The 12,564-nt window shown below is 42.1% G+C and overlaps 1 protein-coding gene across 1 annotated transcript in view; it reads right to left on the reverse strand.

Annotated features, from left to right (window-relative positions):
• The window catches only part of FRAS1 (Fraser extracellular matrix complex subunit 1), a 167,594-nt gene that overhangs the window by 111,618 nt on the left and 43,412 nt on the right, over nt 1–12,564 (reverse strand). The gene's annotated exons all lie outside the window — the stretch shown is intronic.

Below are 12,564 nucleotides of genomic sequence, written 5' to 3' on the forward strand. Positions count from 1 at the left end.
GACACCTCCCAAAAGCTTGAGGTTATCCAAACTGCAGCTACTGTGACAATCGCAGCTCATGTTAAGGCTCCTGAGCTCGCTTTGACGCTAACACATCCCTGGACTGATCTCTGGGGCAGCACACAGCATAGCATGCACTGGTGGGAAATAGATAGGATCTTACTGAAACCCTTGATTTCAAGTCAGTTCTCAGCTCTTGAACACAATATTCCGAATTTTGAGCCTGCGAGAGTGCAGAAGGAAGGGTGCTCAAGTTGAAATCATGATTTAAATTAAGCACATTACATTAAGCTGTTAAATGGAAGTAAAGGTCTAAAGAGCATAAGATGCAATTAAACTGGTTTAGTCAAAAATGCTGAACGCATGGCCAGCTATGAAGAGGCTCTACCTAGTCACATCTATCCAAAACAACATGGAAGAAGAGAACTCTAACCAAGCGGGGGGTCCAACAGATTTAGAAATAGCTGTCACCACCACTTGATCAGTGCATCCGTCTGGAACACTCACAGCTAATTTGCAAAGGTTTTCACCACCCCTGCTTGACCCCTTCCCATTCCCTCCACGCTGAGGTCATGATCCCACGCTGCTACAGCACTTTCATAGGCCATCTCAGGCTCCTGTCCAGGTGCTTTTACACTTCGCAGACATTGCCTTCCTTCCCAACAGTTTCTCCAAGGTCTGAGCAGCCACCTGGGACACATTACTTTTGGCAAGATGCTTGGAAAACAAAGCTTTACTCCTCTTTACCCCTGAACACCAACTTCAACCCATCCTGACGCTAAACAGCAGCAGAATCCCAGAGAAGCAGCCAAGGCTCCTGCCTTCCTATGAACATGGGCACGGTGAATAACAACTGCCTTAAGAGTAGGGAAGCTTGAGGCACAAGATTGGAGGGAACAGACTACTTGATAGCACTAGGATGCTTTTGCAGAGGAGATAACAGCCTATGGATCAGAAGGCTTGCACCGTGGCATCCCTCAGAGCAGGGTGCACAGTTGGTGCAGGCAGGGTATTGGGCAATCCTCCTCACTTTTAGCCAGCATAATCACAGTGCTAGGAACAATGGGTATTCTAAGTGCGGGATGCAGGTGGGCTGTAATTGGCTGCTGGGTCAGATTTGTCTGGCAAGGAGATTCAGCACTACAAAACAATTTGTGTCTGAGCACAAAGGACGATCTCCCACTAAGAGTGCTGTGCCTTGTTATAAGCAGTGAGTTGTTGGCATTAACATCACTCAAAGGCTTCCTCAAAATGCCACAGCAGTGCAAATGGAAATGAGTCCTCAGCCTTGTAATGAGGAGAAAGAGGAAAATGAGGGAAGGAACCTATCTTTCATTTATCATGAGTAAAGCTTCAAGTTTAATGGCTGAATTTGCCTGTTCTTACAGAGTCTCAGTGACTTACTAAGACAACTCAGAGAAGCAACAGTTTGCTATTAGGATATTTACTGGGGAAACCACAGGGTCAGTGATTTCCAGCCTTGTTTCAGAAATCTTTCCTCTTGCCTGTACCAGGCTCCTTTGCAGTTCTCAGTTCTCCCATGTCAAGTTCCCTTTCTCAGCAGTTTAAAAAAAGCAACCAGTAGCTACATACTGAGGTATTACAAATGATATATCAATTGCTATATCCATATTTAATTATCTGCTTCTAAAAGTCTAAAGAAAATGCAAAGAAGAATATCAGTTTCTTATAGGAAAAACTCTTCTACATTAGACAGCCATTAAGCATGCACGAGGCTACATTTATGCCATGAAAGAGATTTTCCTGCATAGTACAGATTGATGTTATCCAAGCCATCACTTCAAATTGATCTGAAAGATGGCCAGACTCTACATGGTGTCGTGATTTACTCCACTGAGTCACTTGACGTACTGCACAGCTAAAATGAGAAAGGAAAACATGATCACTAGTTTACCAGCAAGAATGCATTTAGGGCTAGCTACAAAACAGTCTCTGCTAATGATGCTGGCAGCACCTCGTTAAGGCAAGAGATGGCAGTAAGAGGTATTAACAAGACAGAGAGAAGGTAGTTTCTGCTCTGGTCGTGCAGCTGGGACCCCTATGACACACACAGCCATGGCTGTAGAGCAGAAACCTAGAAACCACCTCTGCCAACAGATTTACTGCACAACTACAGAATAAATTTGGGTTAAGTTATAAATGTGCAAAGCTTTAGCTAATACATGCTGTTGTTAAACCCATTCTGCTCTCTTCAGATACTCAGATCCACCCTAAGACTCGAATACTGCGGTAACATACAGAACACCTAACATCTTTCCGCTGGCAAAAAGTGACAGTTAATCATCAAAACCATTTGATGTATCTATTGATCTATTCACATACTTGTTTATTTCCAGCTGGAGGAGAATTCCAAAACAGCAGGTGGCAGATGAGAAAAATCTGTGCACAAGTGATGTCAGCACTGAGAAGCAGACCGATTTTAAACTTGGCCACTCACTGCAGGGTGAGGCTGCAGCCTCAGAAGCCACGAAAGGGTGAGCACTGGGCATGGGAGAGGGAAAGGAAGAGCTGGCTGAGTGCATCCTTTAGGCGTGTACATATTGCTGCTTTCAAGTGAGCAGGTGAGACTCTCCTAAGTCTTCACTCCAGAGGCTTCTCCCTTTTATTAAATAAGTAGTATTTCTACGGTGGGCTGGTGGCCAAAGGACTCGTATGGCAATCCACCTTTACATTCTGAGGTCCAAACGCTCTGGTTTCCGACAAAATCAACCTTCTATCTTCTTCCTCTCCTGTTTCCTACCATAGCCTAAGTGAGCTGGCTGCTACCCGGAGGCTCATCCAGCTTTTTCCAAATCCACTTTGGGTGAGAATCCGAGCTGGATTCCAAGGCTGGAACCAATCCACAGGTGACTTTCATTGCTAGGTATCAGAAATCACTGCAATGGTTTTGGGAATTCATAAACCTACCACCTGATTTTTCAGGTGGGAGAGTCTTCCAAGCAGCTCACAGATCTCAGTGTTCAGCTTTTGTTCAGGATTCCCGGCTATGGAGCAACAGACCTGAAATCAAATTTGAACATCTGACTCCTGACAACAATTAATTTTACTGATTCCTCTATAGGGAGGAGGAGGAGTAACGCTACTGAATGTCTGAATGTTATATTCATGGTAAATTAAGCAAAATGCAATGCTCTGGTTACAAGCCATTTGAAGTGCAAGCCACTTAATTCCTTTGAGGTCAGACAGAAAGGCAGGACGTGTGCTTCATGGACAGTGAAAATACACAAAAGAAGTAGGAGTTCAGTGCAACAAGGACTTTTCCATGGTATTGCTGGGTACTATGTCACGATCATATTTAAAACTAATTCTAACACACTCCCTGTGTGTACTGCTAAGCATATGGCTAACAGTCACTAATAAAGAAAAGCATAAAAAGATTGATCAGTGCATATGTAGAACTTTTATGACCTGGAGAATGCAGACTGTAATCACTGCTGGTATTTTCATTGCTCTTTTCTTCTTTTCCATTTCAGACCTGACTCTCTGGTTAAGGCAATCAAACAGAGGCCAGCAGCTTGTTCATGTTCTTCCTCCAGCTAACCCTGAGATCTCAGAGAGCTCATGCTAGGGTAACATCCTCAAAGCAATGCAGAGGCAAGGAAAGGCTCCCAAGTCACTCTGTTGATAGCAATCAAAATAACAAGCAACCAATTGCAAAACAAGGATCTCACCAACCTGCACTCCACAGCGCAAGGTTTCCTTAGTATCCACATAGGACTAACAAAGAAACTTGACAAATCCCAGATACTACTATTTATAACAGAAAGCTGTAGACGCTTAAAGAACTACTGTAAATTCACACTATATCTTCTCTAAGGCACTGAATCTCAGTGGATAAATTATCTGCAACAATTAAGCGCCAAATTTCTATCCCGTTAAGAGTGCACTTTTATCAATGACACTTAAAGAGGCTTTTTCCTTACAAGTGCTAATATAATTAACAGTATAAATAATGAAATACTGTGCACAGAGCACTTTGAAGATGGAAAGCACTCCTTATGAACCAAGTAATAATAACTAATTAATGGTTTGGAGTTCCCTACATCAGAAGAATAAATGATATCTAATTCGATTGAACCTTAAATGCCACGCTGCAAAAGGAGATGGATGCGTTCCACTTGTTTGGTTTGCAGGATGGGGCCCAGAAAAGCAATATGTGCTCCCAGGCATTCAGAGCTTGCGGGCACCTAGACACAAGGCAAAGCAAAATAAAACCCAAGACACTGGAGCACAGCACAAGCATGTTGTGGGTTTGGAGAATATTGATGTAGAGGAAAAGGTAGGAGAGAAAGCATAATAGTTGTACATTAAAAAAAGACCAAGAAGAGATGAATGCAAGAAAGCAACCGGCAGTTAGAGTACAAAAGGCCTGAAGCAAAGCATCATCTGAAGGGACAAAGAGCAGAGAGTGGATATGGAAGCTCAGGGCAGCTGGAAGCTCTCTTGGGTTGCTGCTGCCACACTCCCACATTAACCAGAGCACAGAGTGACCTAAATCTCTTTGGACGTGCCCTTTTTGAGCAGTCTTCCTAACCTCATACAGCTGCACCTGTTCCTTCTCTATCTCAGTTAAAAAATAATAATAATAATAATTGGAGTTTGCTATTAATATCTAAAAAGCCTCAGTAACCTGATCAGATGCAGCTTGGCATGAGCTCTCACAGCACTGGATGACAATCCATGCTCTATTCTGGTGCAGTGACTGTGTAAATAAGGCGCGTGCAACAGCTGCTTTGTCTCCCTCCCTCTTCCCACGGTTTCATGGCAATGCTTTGCCAACCCATAAATGCCGCAGGATGCTGGATTCCCCACGCAGCACAGCAGGGTCATCTGCTTGGGGGCATCGCTGCAATTACAAAGCAGAGAGAAAGCAGCTGAAGCTTTTTAGTTGTATCCAAGAATCAGGCTTGGGTTTTTTAGTATCAGGCTGCAAACTACATGGTTGTTGTAAAATGTGACATAACCATCTCACAACAGGGCTGCTCTGTCCTCGGGCGCACACAAGAGTGGTTGCTGCATTTTGGGGAGTGAAGGACCTCACCACAACTCTTTGTGTTCTGAAGGGCTGCGGCTCAGCTGGCAGCAATGCTCCTGCGAGGCCGGCCGGAACGGACCTCCCGTGTGGTTCTCCAGCAAGGAAGGCAGGTATCAGGTGTCCCACAGCAGCAATATGAGGCTGCTTTGTTGAAACCCTGGGCAGAGCCCAGAGCAATTACACTGTGGTAACAATTACCAGCATCACCCACCAGCTGCCAAGTGAGGAGACCTGGCAACTCAATAATAGTTCTTTCATTCATCATTTCCACTCCAATTAGCTGACAATATCGGGCAACTGGCAGAATAAACCCAGGCGTAAGGGAAGCTGAGCACTACGCGGTCTGCAGGATGGATCTGTGAGCGGAGCAATGAAGAGATGGAAGGAATTCACAGATGTAAAGGACTTCTGGTCCCCATCCACATATAGATTATGTTTTTTCTCTTGTAATAGGAAGCTGCTGCCAATGCCAAGTGCATTTTCCATCTGGCACACGCTTGTGTGTAACAACCACTAGCAAATGGTCTCTTGGGTTTACAGCAGCACACTCATGGGCAGAACACCACAGGAATGGCTCAGGTTCAGAAACCAAAGGGAAGTGCAGTTGAGCTCAACAGAAATGGGTGCAGGCCCACACTCCTAGGAGAGAACAGAACAGGATTGGCAACACAGCACGGTAAGCACATCGCTTTGTTGGGAATTCAGAACTAATATTTCCCCTCTTATAATTAGGGAGTTAAAAAATTATGCATTAAACCAAGCTGCTATTTTCAAGCATGGTTCACTAGTCAGATGCTTTCTGCAACTTCTAGTTCAGTGTTATGTCTTTTACCAGTCATCCAAGCCTTTTAAAAAACAAAAGTCTGCAAACAGAACTTCCCCACAGGCGTGAGAGGCTGCAGAGCAGGGAGGACTGTGGAGCTGATTTCTTCAGTCACCGGGGTGCTGCTGCAAGCTTTATCTGCCTCTTACGGCTCAAAGCAGTGGAATTCTCTGTGACCAAACAATGACAGACGAATTAAAACAGATTTTGTAATTCATCAGCTCTAATCATGATTTAAATCAGCACACAGAAACCTTTGTTTAGACCAACAAGACAATTATTTTTAAGCAGCACTGTTCCTACATAAAGGTTAATGTGTTCTGGTTGCTAACCACTCAAGTACATTCATCTGTGCTCAGGCATATCCTTGTCACTAAACGCTGCCTGTTATTTTCCTGGTTGGAAAAAAATCTCCTACTTTACTGACAACCCCTTCAGTGACTGTAGTTTGCCACATTTTTATTCCAATTTTTACACATTCCTCACCTATTGTCATCGACTCCTAGCAGTACTTCTATAAAACAAAAATCCAACAGCAGTACCATTTCTGAGTACTCTCTATTAGTTAAATAATTTCCTCTGTAATTAAAAAAAAAAAATAAAGGAGAACATTTTCTTTTTAAAACAGTGAATTCAAAGTACTTTGGATGCATCACAGAACATTTTCAGAACTTGATGACCTCAGCCAAAATTTTAATGTTGAAACAGGGTTTCTTCCCTGTGCTTTTAACCTTTGCTTTTTAGATTTAAAGGAAAAAGGATGAACTGCTTAAATAAACTGAAACTAATTATTTCCTTGGCTCGTGAACAGAAGGCACCTATTGCCAGAACTTGACTTAGCACTACGTTCCTACTTTATTGAAAAAATAATCCAGAAGTTCAACAGATTGACTTAAAATAAACAACAACAGAAATGATTGTAAATACACGCTGCTTGCTTTTTTGCAATAATGTAAATCTGACAAAAAAAAATTCTTAGTGATTGTCAGAATTTCAAATGTATTTTTTCAAAACAAATTTAAGTGAACAGATCTGTTCCAATTTTGCATCTTGCTATCCACGGGTTTTCTGCTCTGATTCTGCTTTTAATTCTTTTTACATTTAGGAATGGAGATATCTGACATCCAGCCGAAAACGTCAAACATACCACATTAAGCAAGTGTTCAACACTAGCACCAATAAACAATGGGTATTTATTTGGAAAATCATGTGTCATTTGCTCACACACATCCCCTTCTGCACATACGTCCCAAATCCAAGCACATACAAGGGCTTTACACTTCTGGCCATCATATTTTTATTTCATCTCTTTTCTGGAAGCAGTAATTTTTATGTGTCTTTGGTTATCTCATAAAACCAGGTTCTTTTAACCCCACCATAAAATCAGTACCAGAAGAAGCAGAGCAGAAAAAAAAGCTCTGAGTTTCTCTTTTTGCTGGGCAAAACAGTCCCTTGTGTAACTTGGGATCATGAGCATTTTTTTTTTTTTTTTTTCTCTTTTTTTTTTTTTTCTTAAGCTGTGCAGAGGAAAGTGGGTTTCCTGACGAAGCAGCAAAAGCCGTGTGCCAAGAGAGAAACACCTGATGAGATGCAGGTGCTCTCCATGCAAACACAGTACTAAGCCAGCTGACAATGCAGCAGCCCAACACACTGCACTGTGTTCAATTTTCTTGGCTGGGAGCACAACTTCCCAGACCTGCCAGGAACAAAACACTGCACACAGTCAAAGAGATGCAATGAAAGCATTACCCCAGAGAGAGGACTCTGATGTCCTTTCCTATTGCCAAGTTCCCTCTCCCTCCTGAATAAAACTGTCATTTGCATTCAACAGAGAAGTTTGAAAGAAAACAAACAAACAAAAAAACCAAGCCAGATTAAATCCCACCAATTTTAATAACATCCCTCAAACCAAAAGCTTGGAGTCCTGAGATGCTGAGGTTTTCTTGAAGGGACAAAGTTGGCTCCATTTTGAAGCTTTTATCCAGAGGCAAAGCAAGCTGGTTTTCTTTTCATTTTTTTGAGCTGAAATCATAAATTATTTCTGATTCTCAAGCCTTCAGTAATAGGGCACCTCTTATCTAATCAAACATTCCAAAAAAATAATGGTATCTGGTAACAGGGAGTTGTTTAATGGTTTTGCACCAGTACAAACCCCCCACACAAAGCCCATGAGCACTGCCAGAGCAAAGCAGCCCAAGGTTCAGACCTAACTACAGACAACACACCCTGCTTCATATAGAATTACAGGGGCTAAGAAGGGAAGGGCTGGAATGCTTACACAGAGTCATTTTTGCACAGATCCATTACTCCTCAACTTGACTTCTTATAAAAACATTTTCCAGATCACCAACAGTCAGGCAGGATAAGGAAAGACTAGCCTAGTACAGCTTGAAGCTTCCTTGCAAGCTGCCTTTACACACTGGGCACCTCTCTAAGAGGACACAGTGAACAACAAGAAGTAAAACCAATTCTCAGAAGCAAAGAGATTGCAACCTTAATAGCACTGCACTCACTGAGAACAAAGATCCATCCTGCCTTTGACAACACCCAAAGTCAGGTGAGAATACAAATATGGACAACAGTGTTTCTTCCAGAAATACTCTCCATGCAGTTTACAGTTCAGAGACTTACTAAGCCAGAAGTCGTGTTTCTGCATTTAATAATTCTCAAGGCCGTCTCCACTGTGAATTTGTCCACTCCTTGAACTCACGGAAACTTTAAGCACTGACATTTTACAGCAAGGTTTTAGCACTTAACCACATGTGGAGCGAGAAAAAGCATCTCCCTTGCTGAGACGCAAAGCCAGGACTGTGCTGCTCTGAAAGGGGCACAAACAGAGGTCAGGCAAATAAACGGTAGGATAACACACCAGGTCCTTGCATTTCCCAGGATGGCAGCTGAGAATAGCTTAGGGCAAGGAAGGATCAAAAAAAGGGAATAAAAAGGAAAACTTAAAGGACTTGCTGCTCTCCCATTTCTGCAGATGACTACCGAGACCTGAGGTGAGATTTTTCTCTCTATTGTGCTTGCACTACACTTTCCATCCTGTGTCTGTCTGGCAGTCTTTCTGGCACTGAGACCAGTCTTTCTTACCCCTTTTTCAGCATTGGCATCATGTGCCCCAATCTGAAGGCCTTGAAAAATGCAGTGGTTTCTGATCTGAGCCAGCCAGGAAATGGCAGTGCTACTGATCCATGTCCATCATCACTGACGCCATCAAGCTGCGAACAAAGCCCTTGGGCATAGGTCTTAGCTACAGTGAACATGGAAAGGGTGCACAGAGAGAGCATCCTTAAAGCAAGAAAGGTTTCTTCCATTTAGCTGCTTTTGCTGCAGATCTTTTCCATGCCCAATTATATGTTAAGTTTGATGGATCACACACACCAGTAACTCTCCTTAGTATCAAAAAAAAAAGTGCTTTTTTTTCCCCTCCTTTACTCAATATTTCTGATCAATTGCAAACATCCTCTCCCAAATGACTTCTGAATAAATATCAAATCCATAAAGTTTGATTGAACAGCTTTTGGAAAGAAAGGAGGTAAGAGATGGATTTAACCTCAACTTGATCGTAGCTTTAATTATAGCATTTATGATGATATTATGGCCACGATCTCTGGAGCAGCAGGAGTCAGAATCTCTGGTGTGTGACAGTATACACATATTGTGCAGGTGCATCTCAATGCAAAGTGCGGGTTTACCTGCCCAGGAGCAACAGGGAGGTTTTATTCTGTTTCATGGAAAGGCTGCTGCTCATTTGAGAACTGAACATGTAAAAGCTGCCAGCACTTTAGCAGCCATCAAGCACTACAGGCAGCAGAACCGCAGGCAATCACTGTCACTATTGTGCACAGAACCACAGCTTGGAAAAAAAAAAAAAAATCACAGATTTTAAATTGGCCATTAAACCAATTTGATCTAGTGCATATGTTACCAGAGATGCCCTACAGAGCACAGTCTTACTCTGCTTTCTAGGAAACACTGCTGGCCTTTTGAGCACTTGTCAATGTTTTCCAAGGGAGGACTTTGTAGTCCCAACACAGATAGGTCAAATGATGCAGGAATATTGCCAATAGGATGCATAATTTCAAATTCATCCTGCCATGCTTCTGAAAGGCAGGCAACACGGGGCCAAGTGCTTCAACGTTAACTGTATCTAAGCAAGGCAACATGAACAAGACAGGCTAAGCCTTTTATCCCACTCAGAATAAAAGGATAAGTATCAGGGTATGAAAATAATTGCAGCTCAGTCAGCTGACTCAGCAGAGAAAGAAAAGCTCTTTCGGTAAAACTCATTTGCAGTAGCCCCTCTGAACTGGGTGAAACATGGCTCTATTTTCACTTCTTGAAGGCATCAATACACTCTAGGGCAATTCTGCAAGCCACTTTAGCAAATACATAGATATTTCCAATTCCAAGCTGGATATTCAGCTTGCAATTGGAAAATTGGATATTCCATAGTATCCTTTGAAAGTGCAAAGCAAGGAAAAATGTGCTTGAATCCTACCATTGTTACCATAGATCCAAGCACAGCAATCTCTCACACAGTTCCCAGAAAATACAACCCTTTATGTCCTTATCTTTAATCTGAGCTCCCCATGCAACAGATTAATAAACCATTTCTCTTTCCATCAAAGGGGGCAGAGGACCTCTGCAAAAGTCCTACAGAGTCATTAATCTCCCTGGACAAAGGCTTCATTACTGTGCAAAAATGATTAGGAAAGGCCTATAGAAAAGGAGATTTCTTAGGCAGTCCTCATGTCTTCTGGTATTGTTTCAAGAGCCTCTGGTTCACTGGTAGCTGTCAAGATTTAATAAGGTGGTCATTTTATGACTAAAGTAACTGAAATTAATGGCAGCAGAAGGTAGGTAACAGCTCAGTATTTTACTTGAATACATAGGCTCCATGCTGCCTAACCTTACAAACAGTTAAATTGATTGATTTTGGCACACAGAAGCTCCAGGCTTGAAAACAAAATTAGGCTTAAAATATCCTAGAAAAGTTAATGATGACTTAAGCATTTGTGTTCTTCTTGTAAGAAAAGAAGCCTCTGTGACCTTTTCTGATAGCCAAGATATATTAAAACCCACTATTTTTAAACGCTTCTCAGCATCCGTCTTTTGTCTATTTTATCCCAAACTTTCTGCAGTCATGTTTAGCATTCCTCCACCTCAATGTCCCATGCTCACCAGGTAACACCAGCAGGTTTTTCTTTCTTTTTGCCCCACAGGAGAGGAACTACCCCGCAAGACTCATCTTTGATGTAATAAAAACCTCTGACTGGATTCGTAACTACAAAAGACAACTCAATCCATTAAATATGACTGTCCAGATTCAAACTCCAGCTCCTAAAGGCTTCCAGCTGCCAGTTAACAGCAATGGGGAGAAGCCTCATACTTGCACTTTCCTGTATCAAGCAAAAAGAGAGGAATTTCAGTCAAGCAGTCAGCTTAACAACTGTATTTGTGCCAAAGCACAGCATCAGGCAAAGGCTGCAGAGGCAGATACGGCATTTGCCTGACAGAACAACAGAGTACGAGGCTCAGGCAAATGGAGAAATACAGTTTTCCCAAATGATCAGCCTAAAATCCTACAGTGACGCTACTTCCTCTATTAAGTGGAAAGGAAACGTTCTGGAAGGAAAAACTAGGACTCACAGGCGTACTATCTTATGATATGTTGCTGTCAACGCTCTCCATGCACACCTGAAGAACAGAAACTTTCCAGCAGTACATTTTTTTGTTATTATTGTTTGATAATATCTCTCCAGTTACCATCAACATTATCAGCACACTCAACCATCTGGAGAGTGTGAAAAGAAAACATAACACACAACAATTTCACCTTGACATATGCCAGAACTGACTGATTGAAGAAAAAAAGGGTATTGTAAGTTGAGATCGTAACTCACTGTACAATTATCGCTAAAAAAGAAGGGAGACACGAAGAGAGATTTTCTTGTCCTCATTCCTCCATCTCTGCACATCACTATGAAACAAGCTACTCTTTCACACAAATGCCACGTAAATAAAAATTACATGTGCTTATAATTGCAGGTCAAACTGTTTCTAAAACTCTTCTTTGACTCTGAGGCAGTAAATGACTGTCAGGACAGATAAAGAGTAATAGGACCTCTTACAGTCTTTATGGTGAGATAAAGGAGAGAATAAACTGCTAAGTTAAGCAATATGGTCCCTACTGTTCACCAGGTCACGTGTGCTCTGAAAACAATCCTTTTTTGCAGTAACAGTAAGCTGTATCCCACGCAAAACAAGCTGAAGGGTACAGTCAATTATCTCTTGCTCTACTTAAGAAATTCCACCGGTATAAGGTTACCCCGTTGTTTTGTCATTTCCTCCACAAACATCTCAGTTAATAGGAGATTTTCTTAGTGAACTCATGGCAAGCCAAGTATTGTTCTTTATTACAGTTATGAACTCATCCACATCCAAAGCCAAGTATCATTTTTCTTTGGAACAAACCCATAAGCCTTATTACAATGCCAAAAGTGCCTTCCATCAGGATTTTCCCAAAAATAAAGGGAGTCTAATTCACAATACAAGAAGCACCACCAAGACCCTGCCAGATATGATCTACAACCTTAACTTCATGCTGGCACCAGGGAGTTCACAACAGAAAAAACAAGGACTGAAGAGGAAGAGCACAGATTCAAAGCACTTGAAAATG

Source organism: Meleagris gallopavo, chromosome 4 (genome assembly GCF_905368555.1).
Source record: "Meleagris gallopavo chromosome 4, MGAL_WU_HG_1.1, whole genome shotgun sequence".
Taxonomy (NCBI): domain Eukaryota; kingdom Metazoa; phylum Chordata; class Aves; order Galliformes; family Phasianidae; genus Meleagris; species Meleagris gallopavo.